Consider the following 27,885-nt stretch of genomic DNA (forward strand, 5'->3'; position numbering starts at 1 on the left):
ATTCAAGATTGCACAACATAATTCCTCTCCATACAGACCTAAGATGAATGGGGCTGTTGAAGCTGCTAATAAAAATATCAAGAAGATTATCCAGAAGATGACAGTCACGTACAAAGATTGGCATGAGATGCTGCCATTTGCTTTGCATGGATATCGTACGTCTGTACGCACTTCAACAGGGGAAACCCCTTTTTCTCTTGTTTATGGCATGGAAGCCGTTCTCCCAGTAGAGGTGGAGATCCCATCAATGAGAGTCTTGATGGAAGCCAAGTTGACTGATGCTGAATGGATTCAGAGTCGTTATGACCAGTTGAATTTGATCGAAGAGAAGCGATTAACTGCCATATGTCATGGTCAGTTATATCAGTAGAGAATGAAGAAAGCATTCGATAAGAAGGTCAAGCCTCGTGTGTTCCGAGAAGGTGACCTCGTGCTCAAGAAAGTTTTGTCTTTCGCGCCCGATTCCAGGGGCAAGTGGACTCCAAACTACGAGGGTCCATATGTTGTTAAGAGAGCCTTTTCAGGCGGTGCTTTGATGCTTACAACAATGGATGGGGAGGATTTCACTCGTCCTGTGAATTCAGATGCAGTCAAGAAATACTTTGCCTAAAAAAAGAGTATATGCAAATGAAAAACAGAATAATTCGCTAAGTTGAAAACCCGAAAGGGCGGCTTAGGCAAAAAATGAGCGTCTCGGTGGAGAACCCGCAAGGGTAATCCAGGCAAAAATTAGAGACTTGAAAAAAAAAGAATATTTGCATCCCGCTAGATTGAGTACCTCACTCTGGGGCAATCTAGGCAAAAATTAGGGATTTGGCAAGTAACTGCATCCTGACAAGACTTTCTGTTTCGCCAGTCGTCATTTCGTCAGAAGATTCTCGATTCGTCGTCAACCGAAGCTTCGGATACATCGAGATTCAAATTGGTAGAGAAAGGATCATTATGTTCAATGTAGCCCTCTTCCAATATATATCACTGATTTCAAATTTGTACAGATCTATGGAGTCTTGCCATTTGCAGACTACCATTCTATCAAATGAATTTGAGCTTTTTATCCAATTATTTGCACTCTTATTTGTTTCAATTCAACAAATGTTTTGCATGTTTTAAATTGATAAAATATCATTGTTTTATACAAATCATAAATTTTTCAAAAAAAATGTTGTTTTAAACAAAATGAACATTCACAAGGTTAAAAGGATACTCAAGAATATCTCAGCGCTCTCCCAAGGGTGGCATAATCTCCAACAGGTAAGACATTTGTTCATATTCCTGGTTTGGTTGTATCTTCCTTCTTCAGATCTTTGTTGGGGTTGTTCCTCAGACAGAGTTGTTGTTGGGGTTGTTCCCCAATATAGTCGCAAGCAGAGTGTTTGTTGAAGACTCCGTTTTCTCCAGCAGCAGTCTTCCCCAGCATGGGTGCTCTTTTTGTAGAAGTTTCGGCGGTTGATGGTTTGTCATCTTGGTGCCCCGTCACTTTCTCCAGTGGGTCGCATGTCCCAGACTTTATTTGTCTCCTCAGCACAGTCATGATTAGAGCTGTTATTTGATATCCCCATCGAAATCGCGAGCAGAGTTGTGGTCACTCTTCCCAGTGCAGTCGCCAGCGGAATTGTCTGTTTCCTCAGCATGATCGCTTTCTTTTTTGAAGATTTGGTAAGTCAGTGGTTTGAGACCCGGTACTTTACCCTTTCCCCCGGCGAAGTCGTCTGCGGAATTGTTGCTATTTCTCCATCAGAGTTGTTCTCTTCAGCAGAGCAGGATTTATTTTCCTATGCGATGGTTGATTGGGTTGATATCCCAGTTTTTCATCCATCTTCTCCTCAGCATAGTCTGCAAAATGTTTGTTGTGGCATGTTTCGCCTGTTGAATACTCTTTCAATCCCCATTATGGTCGGATGATGGCTTTGGCCTCCAGTGAACGGATTGATTTCCTGACTGTTTGTGATCCTAGAAGAGTGGCTTATATTGCAGAATCTACTTGTTGCGATCAATTTGCTTTGTGTATTCTCCCCAAGTAGAGTGGCTTATATTGCAGAATCTACTTGTTTGATCTGTCCTCCCTCAGTGGTTTGTTCCCCAAGAGAGTAGCTGACGGTTTTCCCCAGTAGAGTTGCTTATGCAGTTAGATTCTATTTGGACGATATCATTCTCCCTCAGTGGGTTATTCCCCAGCGGAGTTGTATGGAGTTGCTTCTACATCAGTTCGTGCTTGTGCAACGCACTTTTTTGTTTCTCAGTTGACACTGGGATCCCCTGCAGATACTTTGGGACTTCTCTTGTTCCCCTACAGACTTGTCTTGGTGGCTACTTTTTCCCGTAGTGACTTTCTGTACCCTGATTGGGTTGTTTCCTGATATCTCTGATTCTCTGCTTCTTCAGCAATACTCGCAGATCTTTGCTTCTCAGCATGTAGATCTCCGCAGATTGGCTCTCCAGTTGGTTTTTCCCCTGGAAGTATAATACCGGGCATTTGATTCCTGGACTTGTTTGTGTTAGAACTGTCTGTTTTGTCAGCATTCATCAAACATAAATCACGCATATTCATGCATATTCATATAACATTCAAATATTCATGTTGCATTTCTTGCCATATATCCTTTGTTTGTTGTTCCCTGCTTTCGGGTAATATAGATCTCTTTATAGATCTCCCCAAGCAGATGTCGGGTGTTTAAAATCTCTCCATATAGAGTCAGCCCCATAAGCAGAAAATGTTTATCTTTCCTTCTGCAGTTCCCCACTGAGATATATTCTCGTGGATGACGGTTTCTTCCGTTTCCTTCCAACACATATATTGGGATGGATTTTCCTATTTGAGTTACATTCTCATTAGGACGTGTCTTGATTCAGTCTGTCTTTTCGGATTATTCCCGAATTGACTACTTGTCAAATGTCTTGTGCTTCCCAGTGGGTTGTTCCCCAGCGGAGTAGTTTTGGGCCTCTACCCTCATACCGGTAGTTATAAGTCCTATGTTTCCTGGCTTTCTTGGCGGAATTTGTGGTTATACACCTTTTATTCCCCAGCCAGAGTTGTTGGTTTTCTACCTCATACCAGTAGTTGTAAATCCTATTTTCCTGCTCTCCAGCAGTTTGTGGGTTGTTATAAGCCCTATTTTGGTTTCCCGTGCGGATTTGTGATGCGTTCTATCCCCACGCGGAGTTGTTGGTCTTCTACCCCGTATTCGGTAGATGTAAACCCTAAATTTTGTGGTTATCTCCATCTAGTTCTTGATGTTGATTTTCCTTTGCTTGGATAAATTGCTCAGATCAGCACTTATATCCCCAGTAAGTTTTGTGGATAATTGCCGTATGCTAGCAATTTTATCCCCAGCAGGTCCTTTCACCTTTTGTCAGTGATTGTATTCCCCGGATCATTGATTCATCAATGTATCCTCAGCGAGTCTTCTTTCATTTACCCCCTTTTGTTGGTAATGTCTGTTGCTCCCTTTGATTGGTCATCATTATATACCTAGTTTGGTATCCCGATGCCTTTCTTTTCGGTTGACTTATCCTTTATTAACCCAGTAACCGGTTGTGGATAATCTTCCATGCGAGTATATTATTCACGGTCTGCCGGTAATGAATAATATATCTCATGCACTCTTCAGTCGAAGCCTTTTGTGTTTTCTTTGTTGAGTAAGATTCGTTATTTTCCCTTTTGCGGAATCAAATATTTCTTTGTTGTCGGATAATTGCCGGATGCTTGCAATTTATCCCTTTGAGTTGTCTTTCGTTTACCCGGATGCTTGGTATCGATTGTCTCTCTTTTTGGTTAGTCACCTATTATATACTTCGGTATCTCTGGTGTCTCTTCCTTTCGAGTATATTATTCACGGTCTGCCGGTAATGAATAATATATCTCATGTGCTCTTTAGTTGGAATCCTTTGCTGATTTTCCCCAGCTGAGCAAGATTCGTATTCTTTGCAGAATCGAATATTCATCCTTTAAACCAGTTTGTGTTTCGGATGTGTGTTTTGGCATATATACCAATTCACGTTTCGGTAGATCACCTATTATATACCTCGGTATCTCTGGTGTTTCTTACCATGCGAGTTTATTATCTACGTTCTGACGGTAATAGATAATATATCTCATGCGAGTTTTCTTATCCACGGTCTGCCGGTAATGGATATTATATCTCATGCACTCTTTGGGTTTGTGTCCCTAGTTGAGTAAGGTTCGTTTTCCCGTCGTGGATTCGAATGTCCATCCTGTAAGTCGATTTGCTTTTTCAAGCCCTCCTTTCGGATGATGAGTGTTTTGGCATATATACCAATTCACGTTTCGGTCGGTCACCTATTATATACCTCGGTATCCTTGGTGTTTCCTTCCTTTCTGCTCCCTATTATGACCTCGGTCCCTTGTGGAGTCAGATTTTCCTGAGTTCGTGTACCTTTTCCAGGTCTTTCTCAGATGTTTGGTTGATTGATATCTCTCACCCTTATACCGGTCTTAGATATTCATTCTTCCTGAGTTTGTTACCCTTATACCGGTAACATCTCATTTCTTTGTTGCTTCCCTAGTGGAATTTCCTTTTGCTTCTCCCCAGGAGTCAGCTTGTGCCTCTCCAATGGATTTATTTTCCTTTGGAATTCTCTTTTCCCCAGTGTGAGTCCTTCACTCCCTAGTGAGTTCTCCAGTCTGATTTCTGTTATTCCCTAATCAGAGTCGTGTCTTGTTCACGCTGTGTCAGTTTTGTTTTTCCCCAACTTGAAGTCGTGACCTGCTCACGCATTCTTTTCTTTTACTATCCCCAACTAGAGTCCTGTAGAGTCTCTGTTCCTGGTGAGTGTATACTCCGACGGATCGTCTTTTCTTCTGTGTGAATCATATCCCCACAGAATTTGTGTCTTTTGCATACATACATTTGCACCATGAGGTCTCTTAGGGACCAAAATTTGTCTCATTACTGTTATTTAAGCCCATTCTACCGCGTCGAGATGAAGATTTCTAAACTTCACTTCTCCAGCTAGAATGACCTTAAATAGGGGCATCTGTAAGACCCCAATTTTGGCCCTAAGATCCCTCATGGCCCATATCATATCATATCATGGCCTCAAGGATCATTGCATGCCCTTGCTTCCCCCCTAGTAGGTGGGTTGGCTTGTGAGTGTGGTTCTTGATCACCAAGCATGCTTTGAATTTGTATATCTTTGCTTTTCATATGTTTGCTAACCAAAAAGTACAAAAATATTGTCATCTAACCATGTTACTTGCAGTTGAAGCAATCATCAGTCAAACAGTCAGATCAGCCATTGAGCAATGGATGGTGGCCATTCTTGAAGAATTTGGGCACCATGATCAATCATCAAAGGTTCATATGACTTGTGACATCATTTGGAATCAAGATATCAAGAGATTAGGGTTTGGAATTCATCAGAGCATGGTTCAGTCAGGCAAAACCCTAGAAAAGTCAACTGAAGTCAACCTTGGTCAAATGTGGATTTAATCAGTGATTTGATGGTGGGAATTGGTTTGGGAGGTCTCATTCATGTCCATATAAGCCTCATATATCATGTCAAACATCATCATGGAAGAATTTGAAGTCAAACAAGAAATTTCCAAAAATAGAAAGTTGACCTGTAATTGGAATTTGCCAAAAATGGAAACTTCTTGATCCTAAACTTACATCATGATACAAGCTTCAAATGAATTTTTGCCCAACATGAAAGTTGAAGATCTTTTTCTCCCATTTCCAAAAAGTCCAAGAACACTCAATTCCCATGTATGGTTGGCAAGTTATGATCAAATCATTCTCCAAAATTTTTGAACTTCAAAAGGCCATATCTCTCAAACCATTTGGCCAAATTGGGTGGGGTTTTTTCCTACAAGTCACATTTGATCCCCTCTTTCCAAAAATGTCATCATCATTCATCAAAACATTACAAATCAAAATGGCCTTTTTGCACTTACATGATTTAATTTCAAGTGAGGTGAAAAAGTGAAGTTTCAAATTAACCATTCCCAACCAATTTTGCCATTCAAATAAGTTCAAAAATGTTGTTTATGACTTGTTACAAGCCCAATTTCGTGTAGCACATACACCCCATGTGAACTTGGTGGAATTTTAGCAAATGACCAAAAACACTTCATTTAAGCTAATTGTGATTAGCATTCCATTAGCCAACCTTAAATAGCACATATATATCATATTTTCTGTCAACCAAAACCCTAGCAGCCATCAATTGAAGACAGAAAAACTCTCTCTCTCAAAAACCCCATTTCCTCATTTTGGAACTTTTCTGGAAAATTGCAAAAACACTCGAGCTGGCCTTGGTTGCTGCATGATATGCCATCACTTTTGAGCCTATTGAAAACCTAAAACACCAACTGTAAAGCTTTTCTACAACTGTTTCATCCGAGCTCTCTCACATGGAAGATTTGGTTTGCATCCATTCCAAGCTTTCCTGAACCAAACTTCCTTCACCATCCATCATTTGAAGCTTGAAGCAACAACTGTTTCGAGCATTTGGAACCAAATCCTCACTGTTTCATCTTTTCCTTCAAGAACAAGTAAGTTTTCGAGTTTCACTATTTACTAAATGTTGATATGCTTCTTAAAGACCTCCTTGCCATGAGTATTATGAGCTTTAAATCACATGAAATGGTTGTGTATTTGGAAAGTTATGCTGTTTTAAAGTTTGATGTTGAAATAAGTTTTTGCTCGATTCATGTTGATTAGCTCGATTCCATGGAAATTATTGTTGGATTTGTGTTAGTTATGCTTGGCTGAGTTGAATGGTGTGCTTAATTTCATTATCTGGGAAATTTGTTCATAAGCGATTGATGATGATGATGATGAATACTGTAGCTGCACAAACCCTATTTTTCCAAAACCCAGAAATCGTGTTTTCTGCGTTTGAACTTTTGTTTGCATGAATCGCTACTGTGCTATTGCCATGCACCTATCACCAATTGCCACGCATCTAATCAACACGCACCGTTTTACTTAAAGTTCCCCAAAATTACCAAACTGCCACGCCGTGTTACATAATCCCATTAAATCATGATTATTTCATTTTTTCTTCAATATTTATTTCAATTTGATGCACCATCTTGCAAAAATCATAGCATCTTCATTTGTAATCCAATTTGCATGGGAATTTTTGCATTGTATTCATCTGGATCTCTAGTTTATTATCATATTTTTTCCTGATTTTTTGGATGAGTGGTTTTTAATTGGTATTAGGGTTTGTGACATGTGACAATATTTTGTACCTTTTACCAAAACACTTGTTAAATGATGATACATTATTCAATGGCCTTGAAATTTATTGTGCATGAACTAGACACATTCATGGTGATTTTGGTGTAGAGTTTGTGAATTTATCATGTATGGATTGTGAGTTATGATTTTCTGAAGTAGGGTGTGACAATTTGTGTCACACCATTGATGTGCAACTTCATGATTTTCTTTACCATGCCTCTTGACCTCAAATTGGATTGAATTTTTGCATGAATGTACTCTTGTATGTCTAGTTCACTTGTGATTTTTCTTGGAATTGTTTGTGGCATTTCCTAATTGTTTAAGATTTTCTCCCCTGTTTGACCAAAATGTTGACTTTTTGTGACACTTGTTCCCATTTCATTTGTGAAATTCTCATACTTTATTGGTTGAATTTGAAATTTGACATGTGATTAGTAGACATCTTAAGCTTTGCCATGGTGTTGATCCCATTCATTTATCATATGTTATCTATGATTTATGATTTTTTGAAGTTGATGTATGTTTGGTTGACTTCTTTGAGCATGCTTAAACTTGCCTTGCCTTTCTGATTTTCATTGACCATCTTCCCATGATCCAAATGAGTTGAAATTTTATATGCATACCATGTTATGGATTGTGTTTGAGCATGAATGATTTGATGATTTATTGAAATGTTTATGGTTGGTTTTGAGTTAAGTCTTGCTGTTGACTTCTATGAGCTCTCATTTGCCATGCTTTGACTTCTTTTGCTTATGAAATGATGATGATGCATGATATGAATGTGAAACCAATTGAGTTTGCTTGTTAAATGTTTAAACTTGATTTTGATTGGATATCACTTGCTGTCTTGACCTTCTCATCCTCTTTTGACCCTAGGCATGTCCTAGTGGTCCTTTTGCTTATGTTTGAGTTCATGTTTTCAGGTTGAGAAGCAATTGCCTCAAAGAAACTTATACAAGTTGAATGAGTTTACTTGATTATCATGAGCTAACCTTTTTGTTTTGTAGGTTGCTTGGCTCACAAGCCTTGAGTCTTGTGCTTTGCACATTTATCTGTTTGTGTTTGACTGTTAATCTTATTCTCCTTTTGATTTAAACTGTGAGCTGTGTACTGATTCTGTTTGACTATTTCAGGTACCATTAGTTGCTTAGTTCTTTGAACTTGCTTTGCTTTGCTTTATAGCAATTTGCATTGAGGTATAATCCCTTTTCTTCATGTAGTCTGGAAGACCTGGCCTGTTACTTGGCCAGGCAACTGTCTGAAGTCCTCCTTAAGAGGCAATGCATGTGTGTGTTTACATTTGTCCTAAGCAGGAAAAGTCCTCATTTGAGGCAATTGGTAGATCAAAGAGATAAGCAACCTATCTCCTACTATTTTGTGAGTCTTCTCCTTGCTCCCATTACATGGTTGTAGCATTGAGATCAAAACCCAAGATCTATAGAGTCTAACTTGTGGAAAGAGCTCCATCTTTCTGAGCTCCCACACCTTCTGATATTCAAATACTCTCCCTGACCAGGGATAAGAGTGATGAGGCACACCCCTCATATCTTTTCATCTGCTTCACCTTAGCCCCTCAATGGCAAGGTTAAGAGCACCTCTAACCTATTCCAGTTGGCCTCAGTGCCTTACCCTTTGTATGAGCCTCATGATTTGGTTATAGTGTGTGCTGAATGACTTCATTGATTGATTGTTATATTATATGCACATGTTTGGCTTGTATGCTTTATGCATTTATCATCATCATTAATTGCCCATTAATGCATGACCATCTCATTTGTCTTTGTGATATTGTCTTTGTTGTTTACCCATTGAGGACAATTGTAAGACCATTCATTGGCCATAGCTCCTATGATATGGAAGGATAGAGTGTAAGACCTCATTGGTCACTCATATCTTCTGTTGCTCTTGTTTGTTGTGTGTGAGGATACAATTATAAGTCCCTGTAATGTGGCATTTGTATTCCTAGGACCATACTGTGGAGGTTAGAGTAAGCCCAGATAGATTGGCATCTAACATCCATATTTTGCTTTTCTTTGTTTATGCGAGGATGCAATTATAAGTCCCTGTAAGTTGGCATTTGCTTTCCTATGATCATATGTTGCTTTGTTTGTTCGTATGTGAGGATACAATTGTAAGTCCGTGTAATTTGGCAGTTTTTTTCCCATGACCATATGTTGAATATTGGTATAAGCCCAGTGATTGGCATCCGGTATCCCAATTTGATTTTGTTTTAGGAGATTGGTATAAGTCCAGTGATTGGCATCCGGTATCCACTTTCTTTGCATTTCTTTGTTAAGGAGATTAGTGTAAGACCATTGAGTGGCTTCTGATATCCCATTTTTGTTTTAGGAGATTGGTATAAGACCAGTGATTGGCATCCGGTATCCGCTTTCTTTTTGCTTTGTTTGTTTGTTATTACTCATTGCCATTCCAAAGGACACACTTGAATCATCTTCTATATGATTTCAAGAGGTGAACCTTCTAAGAAGTTTTACTTTCCATCTTCATCCATTCATCCCCATTATGTCCTAAACCTTTTCACACTTTACTTTTCAAACTTGACATAGATGTTGTGCAAACTTCTTCATGTTTTCAAATTAAAAACCTGGACCCAAGTCCTTGACCTTTTTTCAAACTCCATTTCATAATACTTCTTTGAATCAATCTTAATCATACTTTGACCCCACTTTCATGAAGAATCATAATCAATTAACTTCACTCATTCAAATGTTTTGTGGCTTTGTCCATGCTTGCTAAGTTTTCATACATAGCCTTAGGTTTGATTTATCCTAGTTGGTTGATGTCAATCTCACCTATTTGTCCTTAGTTGATTGAATTGTAAGTCTTCCTTGCTTATTATAGGGTTAACCCCTCACTAGCAAGTTGAAGCTGTTCTCACATGGTGGACCTGTTTGTTTCATAAGGTTGAGTTTTCTCCTGTGGATAACGTAAGACCTCAGGGCTTGTGTTTAAAATTGAATCCACTAATTTTTGGAAATCTTTTAGCCGAACTATGGCGTTTTGATCCTTACCTTTGATGGAAGGTACGTAGGCAACGGGTTCATCCGTTCGAACACAAAAATAATAAAAATTGTATATTCTTTTCTCACCATCCCAATCATGTTTGCACAGTACATATGTCATAACAAATAACAATTTTTACAACAAGTGTGAAAAGGGCTCCCTAGGAGTACCTAGGACGTGATGGGTGCCTAACACCTTCCCATTGCGTAACTTACCCCTTACCCAGACTCTCTGATCTTTTTATTAGTTTTCTACGTGTAAAACTTCTTAGGCTTTTGTTCGCTTTTTAGCCAGTCCTTTGGATAAATAAAAGTGCGGTGGCGACTCGAAATTCATTGTATGCTTTGCTTATGATTTAATCAATAGATCATATAGCGACGAATACACCGCTACAATATGAATGTAAAAGTTAATGATTTGTGGGGAAATTTGGCCACAAAAAAAAAAGAAATCAGAGAGACCGAAAGTCCACATGAGTATAATGCATCTCGTAAGGAAAATCATTGGGGAGGTCGAGACTCTGGGGGGAAAAAGGAGTTATGCGTAGGCCAGGCTACGACTTAAAACTATTGGGGGATGCGAGGGATTCCATACAAACATGGAAATGACTCAGCTGGGAGAAACAACAATATCTGTAGGGGATACGAGAAAGTCAGGATAAAACTGAAGTACTTGAATCATGTAGGGAAAAACGATTTACTAAGGGTAATGAACACTCAAATCAATTGTGGAAGATAAACTTCAGCACAGGAGGAGCAGAAATCTATTATCCACTACCTGTTACTAGGTAAGGAGATAATAATGATCTGACAGAGAGAACACCCGTTACTGATTAGGATGAATATATCAAGGATGACTCGCTGGGAAACAACAAAAGGGAATATTCATTAACGATTACTGAATAAGAATAGCCTTGCTGGGGAAAACTGCAGAAAATAGGATTTACAACTACCAGTTACTAGGCAGAAGACCAAGGGTGAGAGTATCTGTCATCGGTTAGGATGAACATATCAAGGATAAACTCAACAGGGAAGAAAATCTGTCATCGGTTAGAATGAACATTTTAGAATATGAAAGAGGAAATTATTTGAAATTTTTTGGTGAAACTCCCATATTTTTTGGATCAATATTAAAATTAATATGAATTAATGAAAATAAAGCAACTAAAATGAAAATTAAAATAACAGAAAAAAACGTGGACCACTTGATCTCCCTCATTAATTGAGGTGGCAGATCAAGTGGCCACAAGCGTGCAATCCACGATACGCCCTTGTCAGCGCACCAAAAACTTTGTAATTCAAACCAACGCACGAGATTATTTCATTTCAAAAGGATCCTGTGGCTCAGAACCATCCAGCTCACCACCGGCGTCCAAAGGCCGGTCATCTTCTCCGGCGACCCGGGCCGTACTAATTCAGTCATAACCTTCACCAAAATTAAAAAGAAGGACGTGATTTCAAAGTAAAAATGGCACTGAGCACGAATCTGATCTTAATTCATCCTAACTCCAAGTATATTGAGAGATACATGGAGTTGAAATTTGAGGTACATGAATTGAGTTGCTTCGATTTGGCCTCAAAGCAAATCAATCTTCTTACCTACATTGGTAGGACTTCAGACAACAAAGGAATCAATAGAATTGAGCAAGATTTAGAGAGAATCAAAGAGATTAAAATTTCTGGAAAATACCTTCAATGTAGGTCTGGATTCAGATGTTCTTGCCTTGGCTCATGCTTGATCTGATTCCAAATGCTTGTAGAAGAAGGATTGAATGCTCAAAAGGTCTTGGATCCCTGGAGCTTTGAATCTCAAAACAGTGAGAATTCAAACTCAATTTCAGGTGAAATTCTTAGGATTATCCTTTGGAATGAGAGGGTTAGGGGTTTGGAATCAAAGTCGGCGCGAATGTGTGTGAAATGCTCAGCATATGAGGCTCAATTTATAGCTGAAACCATTTATATTTGCACACTTGAAATCACTTTCCAAAATTGGTCATTGATGATGCATGGGTGCATGGGCGCATACAGGCCCTTGAAATTATTGCATTAGGTCCATAAATGAGTGTGAGAGAGTCTGAGACCGACTTGGATTGCAAGGCAAGTGTCTGTGAAGATTTGAAGTTTGATCCTTGCCAAATGATGATACCATGTTGAAGCCATGCGCAACCTATGCATTCCTTGTCCAAAATGGATGAATTTGAGCTCTTTGGAAAGGTGAGATCAAGAAGAACAACTTTCAGGTTCAAGACTTTTTCATTTGGAGCTTGGAACATGATAAAATTTGAGGTGGAAGTTTGGAAAGTTTTTATATATCCAAATTTTTCTAAATGTCAAGCCATATGTCTCAATATTCTACCTTACTTAACTTTTTATATAAGCTTCAAATGAGACAAGTGTCTTCATAAAAGTTTTAGATCTTTCAAAGATATTCAAAATGGTCACCAATTTCATGTCAATTGGATTTGATATGATAGAGTTATGCATTTTTGAAGTTTGGAAAAATCACTTGATCAATGGTATAAGTCAAAAATGACCTATAATGTAACTTGGAAATCTATAATCTCACTCCAAACATCAAAATTGAATTAGACACATTTAATTTGATTGTGAAACATGGAAATCTTTCATCTCATAAAAATTGAGAAGGTTATGGCCTTGGGAATTTGACTTTCAAATTAGGGTTTAGACAAAATGACCTATAATGTTTCAACATAGAAAATGATTTTCCAAGAAAAACTAGCTCTAGGTATCAACATGAAAGTTGTTTGGAATATCATTTAGATTAAGTTTTCTCTTGGAATCATTTTCATATGGTGAAAATTGTAGGAGATAGGCTCTAGGGAGACCCAGTTTTGATTAGATGAATTCATCTGGCCAACCACCATCAACCAACTTGCTAGCCTTTAATTCTCTTGACTTTCTAGGCTCATGGTAGATCATATATGCATAATATGATGAATTTTGAAGTGTCCCTTGAGAAATTTTATCAATTGATGAGATAGCTTGTTGGATAAGTTACTCAAGATACCGAGACAAACTAGGGTTTCCAAGGCAAATCACCCTCAAATTCTTGAAGAATACTTGATCAATATAACATGTAGAAATAATGGGGCTCATATATTATGTTTATTACCATCCTTGAATCAATCCATGGTTGTTCTCTTTGTTCATGAGGGTCTCAAACCCTAGATATAAACTTGATAGATCAATGGAGATCATGCCCTACCTACAAAAGAGTTAGGCAAATGCAAAGACATATTTTTGGTATTTTGGTTAGTAAAATGATAATATACAAGTATGATAGAATCACATAATTCTTGGTGATCTCTCCAAAAACAAACCCAATGAAGAAGGGGTAAGGAGGATGCCAAGGTATGATCCCAATGCAAATGTTTATGATGGAATTGCCTAAGGGATCTTAGGGTCAAAATTGGGGTCTTACACTATGCCTAAGGGAGAAGTGAACATTCTTGGGCATTTTCAATTAGATCATTAATAAAGTATAATTCTATTCGTCCACATCTATGATGTTTTGTTTTTACTTTTTTCTTTATTCCAAAAATGGTAATCACAAAAAACATAAATAAATAAATAATATAATTGTCCATCTGTATAATATTTGGTCACAAATTCACACCTCTAAAATAAAAATATCAAATAATTATGCAGGTTGGTTTCTAACCCCATTGAATACAATGATCCTTCCTCTTCCCAAATTTTGAATTCCCTGTGTTTGAGGCTAAGGAGGAAAGTGATGAAGAAGTGAGTGATGAATTATCTCGTCTTCTTGAGCATGAAGGAAAAGCCATTCAGCCATTCGAAGAGCAGATTGAGCTAGTCAACTTAGATTCCGAATATGATGTGAAGGAAGTCAAGATTAGGTTTTGACTATGTTCAGATGTGAAAAAGGGGTTGATCGATCTTCTCCGAGAATATTCAGATGTGTTTGCTTGGTTCTATCAAGACATGCCTGGTTTGGATTCTGAGATAGTGGAGCATATATTGCTGTTAAAGCCATAATGCCTGCCACTCAAGCAGAAGTTGAGAAGAACTCATCCTGATATGGCAATGAAGATCAAAGAAGAAGTGCAGAAGCAGATTGATGTCGGTTTCCTTGTGACCGCTGAGTATCCGCAATGGATGGCCAATATTGTGCTTGTGCCAAAGAGGGATGGAAAAGTATGCATGTGTGTTGATTATAGAGATTTGAATAAAGCCAGTCCTAAAGATGATTTCCCTCTGTCACACATTGATATGTTGGTAGACAATACTGCTAAAGTTAAAGTCTTTTCGTTTATGGAAGGATTTTCCGGATACAAACAAATCAAGATGGCACCCAAAGATATGGGAAAGTCCACATTCATTACACCTTGGGGAACATTCTGTTATAGAGTGATGCCTTTCGGTTTGAAGAATGCTGGTGCAACTTACCAGAGAACAATGACTACTCTTTTTCATGTTATGATGCACAAAGAGATTGAATTCTATGTCGATGATATGATTTCTATATGTAGCGGGGTTTTCGTTACCTTTAGGTTTATTGACTAAACCAAAAGTCAACATAGAATTCGAGTCGCCACCGCACTTTTATTTGTCCAAAGGAAAGGCTAAAAAGAGAACAAAAGTCGAGTAAGAAGTTTTTCAAAAAAAAAACTAATAAAAATGTCAGATATCTAGGTAAGGGGGTTGGTTATGAAATGGGAAGGTTTTATGCACCCAAAACATCCTTAGTACTCTAAGGGAACCTCTTTTTGCAAATATGTGTTGTAGGTTGGTATTTGTGAAAAGATTTGTGCAAAAGATTGGAGGGATGAGAAGAGAATAGCTTATATTTACAAATTTTGTTGTTTGATTGGATGAACTTATTGCCTACGTACCATCACAAGGGAGGATCAAAACCACATAGTTCGGGGTAAAAATCTCAAAAGATTGGTGAATTGCTTTGATCAAAAATCCTTAAGGTATTTTGTTATCAAAGGGAGAAAACTCAACCTTTTTTTAAAAAGTTTTAACAAGTGGCCATTGGAACCACAAAAACAACTTGAAGTGAGTTATATTTACAAGTTAGACTTATTTACAAAATGAAGTCAAAGTTTGGATTAAGGTTTATTCACAATGAGTATTTATGAAAATAGTTTTGAAAAGTCAAAGGCTTAAGGCCTAGGTTTCTAATTTGAAACAAAGTCAAAGTTTTGAAAATTATTTTTGGCTTGGTTAGAGTGGGGAGAAGAAGAGAAGGGCTAGTCTTTAACGCATAAAAAAGGGAAGAGGGGAAAGATAAAACCCTTGGAGTTCCTTTTCTTGAAGTCATAGAGATGACTCAAAATGCTCCTTTCCTTTGGACTTAGCAAACAAACAAGCAATCAAACAATTTGAATTCAAGCTCCTAGGATCTCCATTTGACTTGGCTCTTAACTTGACTACTCATGACAATGGTCCTCCTTTCACAATTTTAAGATGGTATCCCTATCACACAAAAACAAACATAAAAAAGTTCACAACACAATAAGGGGAATGGAGAAAGAATAACTTTGGATGATAAGTTCTTTAAAGTCAACTTTGTATTTTAGCATTCTAAAGGCATGAGGCCTAGTTGCTCTTCAACAATTTTGCATTCTAAAGGCATGAGGCCTAGTTGCTCTTGAACTCCTTTAAGCATAGGTAAGTCCTAATTCTAAGTCCTTTCTCCTTTTTCATTTGGTTCACACAAAACAAACACAAAGAAAACACAAGATAGCAATATATTTATATACAATAATGGGCTCAAATGAGCAAAAGAAAAATGACATAAACATAAAATATGTGCTCGAGTGAGCAAGAGAAAATCAATATGAATAATAAGCAAGAAATAAATGACATTAAAAGTAAATGACAAGAAATTAAATGCTCAAATTAAAGTTAATAGTTAGTAAAGTTATGTTAGCTTGTCATAAGACAATGTAGCGCTATGTTAAGCATTCGTAAGTGGACTAATGTAGTAGTCACACCTATCTAAGGCCGGTCAATAAAAATATAGGAAAAGAACACAAGTTAGAGATCATGACTAGGAAGCCAAGCTCCATAAACTTGTCATGCCAAAATAAGAGGGGAAGGGTCTTGAATTGACTTTAGGTTATTTGCTTGACCAAGAAGTAACCTATCTTGGACACAAAATAACTCACTTGATCATGGATCAAGTTAAGTTTGGTTTGGATGAAAGAAGATTAAACTTCTCATTTGTCAAGACCAACCATAAGACTTTAACTCATTGGCCATTGATGGAAAGAAAGGGATGAAGATGAAAGGGAGGGGAAAATAAGACCACAACCAAATCCAATTGATCAAATGTGAATCAAATCAACATCAACCAACACCAAACAGAAAAGAAATGAAGATAAAAAGTCAAAGAGTCAATGGTATATTTTTTTGGTATTTTTTGAATTAAAATAAAATGCAAATAAAAAATAAACAAATAAGGTCAAACCTCAAATTCAATTCAAAACAACTTCAATGAGTCCAATTAAATTCTCATAGGTTCAACATAATCAAACAAGCTTTGACTAATTTTCTCACAATTTTTTGAAATCAGAAAGTATTTAAAAATAATTAAAAGCAAATAAAAATAGTATAATATGAATTAAAATCTCAACTAATATCAAATCAAATAAGAAATTGATGAGACTATTTTTCATTGACTTATCATGACCTATAGATGCTATGTAAATATTTTTGGATTTTTCAAAAGTCAGAAAGTATTTTGAAATGAATTAAAACTATTAAAAATCAAATAATCCATGAAAAATATCAAATTAGGTCACAAAAAAAATTAAAAATCAAAATATGAATCTAGATTTTTCAAGAAAATATTTGGAGTTGGTCTCATATTCTTATGACTTCAAATGAATTTTTTTATGAATTTTTGAGAATAGAAGCAATTAATTGAAGATAAAATGAAAATGGAATAAATAGAAAAAACCACAGCAATGTGATGGAACTCATTAATTGACGTGACATCAAGGGACGGTCCAAATATGAGGGAACACAATGCACTCGAGTTAAACGCGCAACACAGATAATTAAATGAAGTATTTAAAATGAACACGTGAGATTAGATCGTGGCAAGGTGATCCAATGGTCCAAGTGTGCACACGTGGTGGTGGTGGTGGAAACCACCACTACAACAAACAAGATCTTAGACAGCGCTTTTTTTAGCCTTAGACAGCGCTTTAAAGCGCTGTCTAAACCTCCGCTGCTAAAGGTTTAGACAGCGCTTTTTTAAATCTTAAAAGCGCTGTCTAAGCCCCCCCCCCCCCCCCCTTAGACAGCGCTTTGGCCAAAAGCGCTTTATAAGACCCTCTTATTTTAAATTTTTTAGGTATACCTTAGACAGCGCTTTTGAAAAGCGCTATCTAAGCCCCACCCCCTTAGACAGCGCTTTGGCCAAAAGCGCTTTCTAAGACCCTCCTATTTTAATTTTTTTAGGTATACCTTAGACAGCGCTTTTCAAAAAGCGCTGTCTAAGCCCCCCCCTTAGAGAGCGCTTTTGCCTAAAGCGCTTTCTAATCCCCCCCTTAGACAGCGCTTTTTACAAAAGCGCTGTCTAAGGTATACGAAAATTTTTGAAGCTTTTGTTTTAAACCACATTTTTTCCAGGTTTATAAACCAGAATTTCTACCTGTTTTCAACCAGATTTTGACAGACAATTATCACATTTTATATATGCCATATTGGCCTTTTTTCTACCAATTTTTGGCTAACAAATATATATATATACCAATTCAAACCAATTTTGCCTTAAATGTATCAAAATATATACAAATTTATGTACACATTTACAAGTCATAACATATACTACAAATGTACACATTAATTACACAAATTTATGAACAAACATTGAGCTCTATCATGAATTGACACCACTCCTCTTTGATTTCGTCCACTTGATCCTTTGTATAAAATGCACACTTGAATTCCTCAAAGTACTACATAATAATATAACATATTTTGAATTAATTCCAACTATTTAATTATATGAGATATGTGTAAATATAAAAATAACTCATAAGTTAGAAATACATACATCGGTGGGAATCTTTAATCGGCCCAAAGCAAGAGTATCTCACATATAACTTATAATCAAAACAACTGAAATTATAATGGCAAATTCAGCTTTAATTCAATTCTAAATTCAGTTCACTAACAACCTCCAACAAATTTTAATACTGTTAAAACTCTCCACTAACTTTCTCTTGATTTGCTAACTGTTAACTAACACATAACTTCCAAATAATTGCTAAGTCCAGACCAAGCTTGCAAATAATTTCTAACTTTTTCCTTTAATCACATCCAAACTGTAATTGTTTTCAAATTCTAACAAGTGAGTCTAACCAACAACTTAGCAATTTCACTCTAACCTTTTCTCTATTAACAGGACACCTCCAAAAGCTCCACAGCACATGAAAGTCATAACATATCCAAACCTGCTAACAGAAGTAAAAATATATCAACCAAATTTAACTGATAACTCAACTAAAACTAACTTCATCGAAAGCCAACATCCATAATCTTGCATCAATAATCCAACAGCAGTTCCAGAAATCGATTTCAAATATTCAAGCAAGGCAATGCCCAACAGCAGCATATGCATAGCAGAAAAATCCAAAGCTGCGAATAACTAGGCAACTAAAACCTGAAAGTCACAGTAAGAGAAAACGATTTTAGAAATTAACCCAACTCACAATCCAGGTTTCAGAACTATAATCAGTTTCTTTTCAATAACCTGTTTTAGTCCAAATCAACATAACCAATCTATTTTCCTTCTGATTCACAAACTTAATCGCATCCCGTAACCAACCCCAAGTGCAATTGCTCTGTCAAAAAATGAATAGATCCTTAACAAACTATTTAACAGAAATTAACAGTGTTAAAATCATTCCCAACAACCATACTCTTCAAATCTAACTGAAATTTAACCTGCCTTAACCATTCTACCCGAGCTACCCGACTCGATTACGGCTTCCAAACTATATAAACATACATCACTCTTCAATCAAAAAGGAACAATTCTCAAAGCTCACTCATCACTATCATAACCTCTATTCACCATTTTTCTCTCCCTTCTAACCTTGCACAAAGGTCCATTAGGAAGCCATTGGAGCTTCACATCGAAGCTGCAATTATGCTTGATCTAGGATTCGTCTCCACACAACGATTCACACAGAGCATTTGTTCACACGCGACGCACACAAGAATTCACATAACAGAGTTTCAATGAATCTTTCATCATACACAACAATCACAGAAGCACACGCGAAGAGGAGAAGAAGGAAGAAGCATCGCACAAAATAGAAGAATCAAAGGGAAGAAGGAGGGGATTCTGAAGATTACCTGAAGGCGCCTTCATCTTCATGTTCGTTCGCTCTGAATTCAATTTTCACCGGGCCACTCCGCCGTCTTACAGGTTGGTGAAATTCCATTTTTCTCGATCGATTCTCCTTACTATGGTGTATTTTGTAGTCCATGGAGCCAATCCCTTATGGTTTGGTCTCCGAATCTCCCTTTGCTCGCGTTTAATTCAAGATTTAGTGAGTTAGGGTTCATTTGATTTTGGTTTGGTTTGGATGTTTGACTGAAAATTGAGAGGCATTGAGGTTGATTTGTGATAGAGGACGAAGAGACGGTCTTAATGGTGTAACGAAAGTGATGATATGCCCTCCGCCGCTGCCGGAGGCGATTCCGGCGCGAAGGAGACGGAGGGAGTACGGTGAGCCTTGAAGCAGGTTTTGGTTTGAATGGGGTAACACTGGACTTAGGTAAATTATCCTTTTCTTTTTAATTGAAAGACTTTAAACAGCGCTTTCTCAAAAGCGCTGACTAAGGTCTATATTTAAAAGCGCTTTCATTATTTTTTTAGAACATTTTCCGTGTTTTATTTTTATTTTAACCTTAGACAGCGCTTTCTTTTAAAAGCGCTGTCTAAGATGCACTGTTAAAAAACCTTTTTGGCGTAGTGCACCATCTTCTCCGGCCAAACAACCAATTCCGGCCACTAGTTGCAGAAAAATGAAACTTAATGAAAATTAAAAACAAGGCCATGGAAATGAAGCTCGTGTGATGGAGATCAACACTGTACCATTGGATCTCCCTCACTCCACCTATATTGAGAGAAATGTGAAGGAGAAAATCATGGTGTTCCAACTGTTTGCTCATGAAATGATGAATTAAAAGCACAAATGGCTTGCCTCAAGTGTGAGGACTTCAGAAAACCATAAAAATACAAGAATGCTACATTGAATTAAGAGTTCAAGATCCAAAAAGTTTGAATGTATACCTCTGAATTGAAGAACTTCTGGCCACGAATCCTTCAATATCGTTGCTCCTCTTTGATCTATGGATGTAGTGGAAGTGAAAGGCTAAGGAATTAGTCTTTAGAACTCAGCTAATGATGCTGAATTTCAAGCTCGAAAGTAAGAACAATTTCTGAAAAATTCCTTTAGTATGGCTATGGTTTCAATGTTGCAGCAATTGAGTTCTCCAAAAGGCTACCAAATGAATGAAAGGAAGTGGTTATCTATAACTGAAGGTATCAGATCACACACTTCTTTCATGTGCATGGCAAATTGAAAATTGGATGCATGGGCCTGGGTATGTGTGCTGAAGGCCCAATGATGATTGCAAAAGTTTGCTGAGCTCACATGAAGAACATTTGGTCATGCACTTTGGAGGGAACTAGCTTGCACATTCAAATTTTATCATGAAATACGAAAATGTACATAAATGGAAATGAATTCGAAAATCCCAAATGGTAGATCCCAATGAGTAATATGAGTAATGGTTGGAAAGCCCTTGAAATAAGGAACAAAAGTCATGTTGGGAAAAAATTGATTTGCCATTTGGAAATTGATGAAAACTGGCTGTGAAAATTCATGTACAAAACATATTCAACTCATTTTGAAAAAGTTCACTAAAAACAAGCTTAATCAAACCCTCTGTCCTCATGATACAAGCTTTAAGTGGAAAATCTCCAACATTAAAGTTGTATATCCTTTCAAGATAGTCAATCTAGACTCAAAGTTTGCATCATTTGGATTTTCTATAACACCTTTATGGGCATTTGAAGTTGGGTACTTTTTCAAATTCAATGAATTAGGCCCAAGATGACCTATAATGTTTTATATTACCACATGTATTTATTTTATGATTATGAAATTTTGTCAAACATATCATTTTAAGTAGAAATATCAAGGTTTATAATGCATTTGGTATCACCTCAAAATCAAAAAAACTAAGGAAGTTATGCCCTTGGTAAGTTGACCCAAAATTAGGGTTTCAGTCAAAATGACCTATAATGTTTTGAAATGAATGATGATCTTAAAAGCTTCAAATGGTTTTTTAATGAACATAAACGTTGTTAATATGGTTCTTAGGAACATTTTTTATCTTGGAGTCATCTTCATTTGACAAACACATCAAAAGTTATATCTCAGTGGTGATCAGCTTAGTCAGATGACTTGACTGGTCAACTTTTCAAGGCCAAACTTCTATTCTTGATGAATAAATGATTGAGGATTCTCAAGTAGGCTCAGATATGCATAAAATGATGAATGAAATAAATTCCCTTGATTAAATTTGATCATAGGTTGAAATTGCTTCATGGGCAAGGCACAGTCAAATCATAGTGAAATTAGGGTTTCCTTGGGAAACAATCTTCAAGCCCCTTGGGTTATCTTGATCAAATTGGAAAATTGAGATACTTGGGAGACATATATGATGATTAGGAGCTTTGTGGAGCATTTTAATGCTTTTTCTCATCTTCATCTAGCCATTTTATTGGGCTTAGGAGTCTCCTAGGAGCAATGTGGAGCACATGATCACTTGAGCTTTAAAACAAAAAGAGTTAGTGACATATTTTTGTGCTTTTGGTTAGTAATCAAATAAGAAAAGAAATAATATATAATACAAGCATGCTTGGTGGTCTCAAAACACTCAAACAAATCCCAACCCTACGGTTAAGGAGCCAAACATGCTATGACCCTTGAGGCAATGCACTTGTGCAATAACATGATGCCATGAGGGATCTTAGGGTCAAAATTAGGGTCTTACAGATGCCCCTATATAAGGTCGTTCTAGCCGGAGATATGAAGGTAAAAATATTTGTCTCGACGAGATAGAATGAGCTTAAGTAATAACAAAGAGAATAATTTTGGTCCCTAAGAGACCTCATGATGCAAATGCATGCATGCAAAATAAAATCTTCATAATGAATAATTTCCATAAAGGAAAAGAAATTAGGAGGGACTGAAAAATCCATAGGAGTAACACACTCACTAGGGAGACAGAGACTCTGGGGGAAATAAGGTAAAAATGCACGATCAGGTCACAACTTGAAGACTTGTTGGGAGACACGAAGGGATTCCACGAAAATAAATCGATGGAAAGACTCGAGCTTACGCAAAGATGTATGTATTGGGGAAAATGCCAATACAGCAAAACTATCCATAATGGATACCTTAGATAAAAATCCGGACTCAGACGGGGATGTCTACAAGGACTCAGCTGAGGACAAAACAACGAGATATTACCGGTTACATGGGTAATAAACTCAAATAGAGACATGTTATCAAACACCGGTTACTGGGTGACAGAAAAACACGCTCAGGGAGATAGAATATCTAAGACCGGTATAAGGGTGAGAGATATCAATCATCTGAAACATCTGAGGAGGACCCAAAAGGAATATCTCAACTCAGGAAAATCTGACTCCACAGGGGTCAAAAGGTCATAATAGGGAGCAGAAGGAAGGAACACCAGGGATACTGATTACTGGGCATATAATAGGTGAAGCAGACGTGAATTGGGAACATATCCAAGACACTCATCATCCGAAAGAAGGGCTGGGAAAGAAAAATCGACTTACAAGATAGACATTCGGTTCCATAAGGAAATATGAATCTTATTCGACTAAGGAAGAAAAAGACTTCAACTGAAGAGCGCATGAGACATATTATCTACTACCGTTATATGGGTAAAAACGTAGGTAACATACTCGCATGGAAGATTATCCACAACCGGTTACTGGGTTAATGAAGGATAAATCGACCGAAAATAAAGGACATCGGGATACCGGTTACAGGGTATAAAATGATGACCAATCAGGAGGAGAAACAATCACTATAAAACTAGGGTAAATGAAAGATGACTCGCTAGGGATAAATTGCTTGACAAAAGCTATTATCCAAGAGATATATCACCGGTTACTGGGTGGTATACTCAAAAGTGAAAGAATATCAACACCGGTTATTGGGTAAAGATAGCCAACAAAGAGGGGATTACATCTACCGGTTACTGGGTAGAAAACCACAGAAATAGGACTTACAACTACCGGTTACTGGGTAGAAGGCCACAAAAATTCGTTGGGGAAAGGCCGGACAATTACTGGTTACTAAGCAATTGAAAAACTAAACCACATGGAACTGCAGGGGATAACAAGAAAGGAGTCAGTCTAGGAATAAACTAGAAAGACACAGTCAAACAAGAGGATATAACTCAGGGGAGTAATTCCTATCCCAATACACACTTCAAGAGGAAATTGAAACAATAACCATCCACGAGGACATAACTCGGTGGGGAATAAAGGAGGAATGATAGACACTTTCTGCCTATGGGGTTGACTCTATATGGGGAGTTCAGACACAAGCACCTGCTTGGGAAAGAATATTTCACCAATAGCAGGAGATATCAAGCAAAGATATATGGCAAAGAATGCAATCATGAATTTTTGAATGTTATGATTATGCATGCATGTGCACGATTTGTGTATGATTAATGCTGACAAACAGACATATCTAACACAAACAAGTCGAGGAATCACGAACAAACACTCGGAAAACATCTCGACAAGAAAGGCGAAGCCCACTGGAGAACTCAGTCTGGGAATAACCCGAGAAGGATGAAAATACATCATCGGGGATATCAAACCTTATTCCAAAGCTACACTCGTTGAGGATACAAAGAAGATGTATTCAGGAGCAACGAAAGAAGCTAACCAAACAGAGATCTCAACTCTGATGGGAATTATCTCTAGAATAAAAGGATTTTAACCACAACTGGGAATAGGCAAACTCAAAGCTTCCAACTGTAAGAGGTAACATTCTACACAGGAGAAATCTCCCAGGGGCAACCAATCCTGATACAAGGAAGATGCAGACAATCTGTCGAGGAGTTTCCATCAACTCTCTCGGGGAAAGGTGGTTAAACACACAATAAGATCCACCGGAGAAGAAACTCTACTGGGGAAGCTTATCAAGGAATGATGTGACACTTCGTGGGGAACAACCACCAACCAGATGCACATCAAACAAAACACTCCCTTCTATCTGCTGGAGAGGAAACTCTGAAAAGAGGAAAAATAGCATTTTGCTCCACTGGGGAAGGAAATAAACATCTTCAACACCGAATCTTAGAAAAGGAAGGAATGAGTTGGGTCCTAAGAACTGTGTCGCTTTGGAGCCTTACACTACTTGGGTTAGGAAGAGAGCGTCTGAGTATCTCATGCCATACGAGTATCCGAGACCTACACCTTTGGTTATGGTTGGGCCTTCAACCCTCCCTGACCAAGGAGTAGAGGAGTTCAGAGACGAAGACCACTCACGTGCCTGGATCCGCGAACGAGAAGAGTTACTTCAGCAGATCAAGGAAAAGGATACTTTGATTGAGTTCCTCGAGCATCAGGTTATTGATGATCCTAATGATGCATGGACTTCTCTACTTCCTCAGTATTCCATGTTCTGGAAGAGGAAGTACGATCGACTCACCAAGGAGAAGGCAGATATGGAGGCAGCCTATGAGGAAGGTGAAGAGGCTCCATGCATCTTATCTTCCTGTGTCTCGAGCTTTAGATGATTGTTTCTAGGGATCCATAGGATGATTATTTTCCTTTTCTCTTGTATATGGTTACCAATGTTGTACTTCTTTGATGTAAAACTATTTTCCAGATATTAGTGACAAGATACTTTGATATATGATAAATGTTTAATACTTATAAATATTTGCAAATAGAACTCTAAAATTCCTCTGAAATAAAAACAAATCATATGCACAAGCATTGCATGCATCATGTGCATAAGCAGGTTTTGTTCCCAGCTTCTTGTCCTATGGTCTAACTCTGTGTTCTTCATTTATTCAAAGACAAGCTGACTTACCGGTACTACACCAGAGCCAATTCTTCAAGACTGATGGATCATCTAGAACAACAGAACCGCGAGCTGAAGGAAGAAGTAGCCAGGTTGAGTGCCTTGATGGAGTCATTCTTGGCCGCTCAAAGCCAATCTTCTCCAACGCCATCAACTACTCCCCAGAGGACGGTCATTTCTGATATCGTGACTTCTACTGTGCCTGCTGCAACGGCTCATTTTGCGCCATCTATGCCAGCCGGTATCCCTTGGGGAATGCCCCCCAACTTTGTACCAGAGGGTTTCGCTGATACTCTTGCTTCTCTGCCGGCATCGAGCCCGGTCCTTTCAGTGCCACCTCCCATTGTGCACACGTTACCAAGGGTCGAAGATACCATCTACCACTCTGAGGGCCCAAACCTTTATGAAAAGATGGATGATATGAAGGACCAATTCCTTGAGCTTCGCAAGGAACTGAAAACTTTGAGGGGGAAAGACCTCTTTGGTAAAAGTGCTGCTGAGTTGTGCCTTGTGCCCAACATGAAGATCCCTATTAAATTTAAAGTGCCTAACTTTGAGAAGTATAAGGGAAACACATGCCCTCTTAGTCATCTTGTGATGTATGCTTGCAAGATGTCAACGCAGACAGACAATGACCAACTGCTCATCCATTATTTCCAGGACAGTCTGTCCGGCGTCGCTCTCCGGTGGTACATGGGTTTGGAGAGTTTGAACATCCGATCTTTCAACGATCTTGGCGAGGCCTTCGTCAAGTAATATAAATACAATGTGGATATGGCCCCTGATAGGGACTAGTTGAGGGCAATGTCGCAAAAGGATAAAGAGACCTTCAAAGAGTACGCCCAAAGATGGCGCGAATTGGCAACTCAGATAGTGCCTCCCCTAGAGGAAAGAGAGATGACCAAGATCTTCTTGAAGACCTTGAGCTCGTTTTATTACGAGAGGATGATAGCCAGTGCTCCCTCAGACTTCACCGAGATGGTGAATATGGGGATGAGACTGGAAGAAGGGGTCCGTGAAGGACGCTTAACTCGAGACGAAGGCTCTTCGGCAAAAAGATATGGAAGCTTTGCGAAGAAGAATGAGGGAGAGGCACATGTCGTGTCTTCCCATATCAAAAGAAGACCCTCTGTGAAGAGGAAGATTGCTTGCCCGATCAACAATCAACATCAGGTGGCTCATATAGCACCTGTTTTCAGGTAAGCTCAACATTAACCGCAACCGCAAACTCAGCAATATCAACAACAACAGCGTCCACAACAGCATGCCTATCAGCCTCGAAATAACAACAATAATGCCAGCACCAAATATGAGAAGAAGAGGGTCACCTTTGATCCAATTCCGATGACTTATGCTGAACTCTACCCGTCGCTGATCGATAGAAGTTGATCACTCCGCGAGACTCTCCTGCTGTACCTGCTAACCCCTAGTGGTGGTACAAGCCTGAACTGCATTGCGTGTATCATTCTGGTGCTCCCGAACACGACGTAGAGAACTGTTATCCCTTGAAGACCAAGGTGAAAGACCTTGTGAGAAACGGGATTTCATTTTTCGAGGATGTCGGTCCAAACGTAAAGAAGAACCCATTGCCCGAGCATGGGAAGTCTGTCAATATGGTCCAGGGCTACCCTGGCAAGTACAAGGTGAAATTTGTCAGTCATATCCGGCAATCGCTGGTTGAGATGCATAGATTGCTGTGTGACTATAGCCATTATGAGCATGATCACGACAGATGTAGAGTTTGTTCCTTCAATCAGAGAGGATGTCGCCAGGTGCGCAAAGATGTGCAAGAGATGTTGGACGAAGGAGTCATTGAGATCCTTCAAAATAGAAATGTTGGCGAAGATGAGATCGAAGTCAATGTAATTTCCCCGGTGTTCCGGATACCTGAGCCTGTTGTCATCAAGTATGATGGTAGCAAGCAGAAGGCTTCTCCTGCTCTCATCATCAAACCAGCCGGACCTGTACCGTACTCCTCTAAGAAAGCGGTTCCCTATCGCTACAACGCTGTGGCAGTGGAAAATGAGAAAGAGGTGTCCTTGCCCTCCTCATTTGTTGTTAACATTGCCGATGTCAGTGGGTTGACCCGCAGTGGTCGTATATTTTTAGCAATGTCAAAGCCTCAAGCTGATGTTCGAGGAAGTGTTGATGCTGATTTTGCTGAAAGCCCAATTGGGAATGCTGTGAGCGCTCCAAATCCGACACTTGTTGCTAAGCCCTCCTATACGTTAAGAACTTCTGCTTCTGCTGGCCCGAGTGGCAATGCGAAAGAAGACTGTGATGAGATGCTGAAGCTCATCAAAAGGAGCGAGTACAACGTTGTAGACCAGCTTCTATAAACGCCATCTAAAATATCTGTGTTGTCATTGCTTTTGAAATCATAACCACACCGAGAGGCTCTGCAGAAGGTTTTGGATGTGGCGTACGTGGATCACGATGTCACGATAGAACAATTTGATAGCATTGTTGCAAACATTACCGCTT

At 38.4% G+C, this 27,885-nt stretch overlaps 1 long non-coding RNA gene across 1 annotated transcript; it reads right to left on the bottom strand.

Moving 5' to 3' along the window:
- Positions 1 to 18,516: 18,516 nt before the first annotated feature.
- On the bottom strand, positions 18,517 to 19,359 carry LOC127105458 (uncharacterized). The gene is made up of 3 exons (XR_007795008.1): positions 19,184 to 19,359; positions 18,990 to 19,080; positions 18,517 to 18,899 (listed from the first exon to the last, which is right to left on the bottom strand). It is a non-coding gene; the product is annotated as an uncharacterized LOC127105458 (long non-coding RNA).
- Between the last annotated feature and the right edge of the window lie 8,526 nt (positions 19,360 to 27,885).

Source organism: Lathyrus oleraceus, chromosome 7 (genome assembly GCF_024323335.1).
Source record: "Lathyrus oleraceus cultivar Zhongwan6 chromosome 7, CAAS_Psat_ZW6_1.0, whole genome shotgun sequence".
Lineage (NCBI taxonomy): Eukaryota > Viridiplantae > Streptophyta > Magnoliopsida > Fabales > Fabaceae > Lathyrus > Lathyrus oleraceus.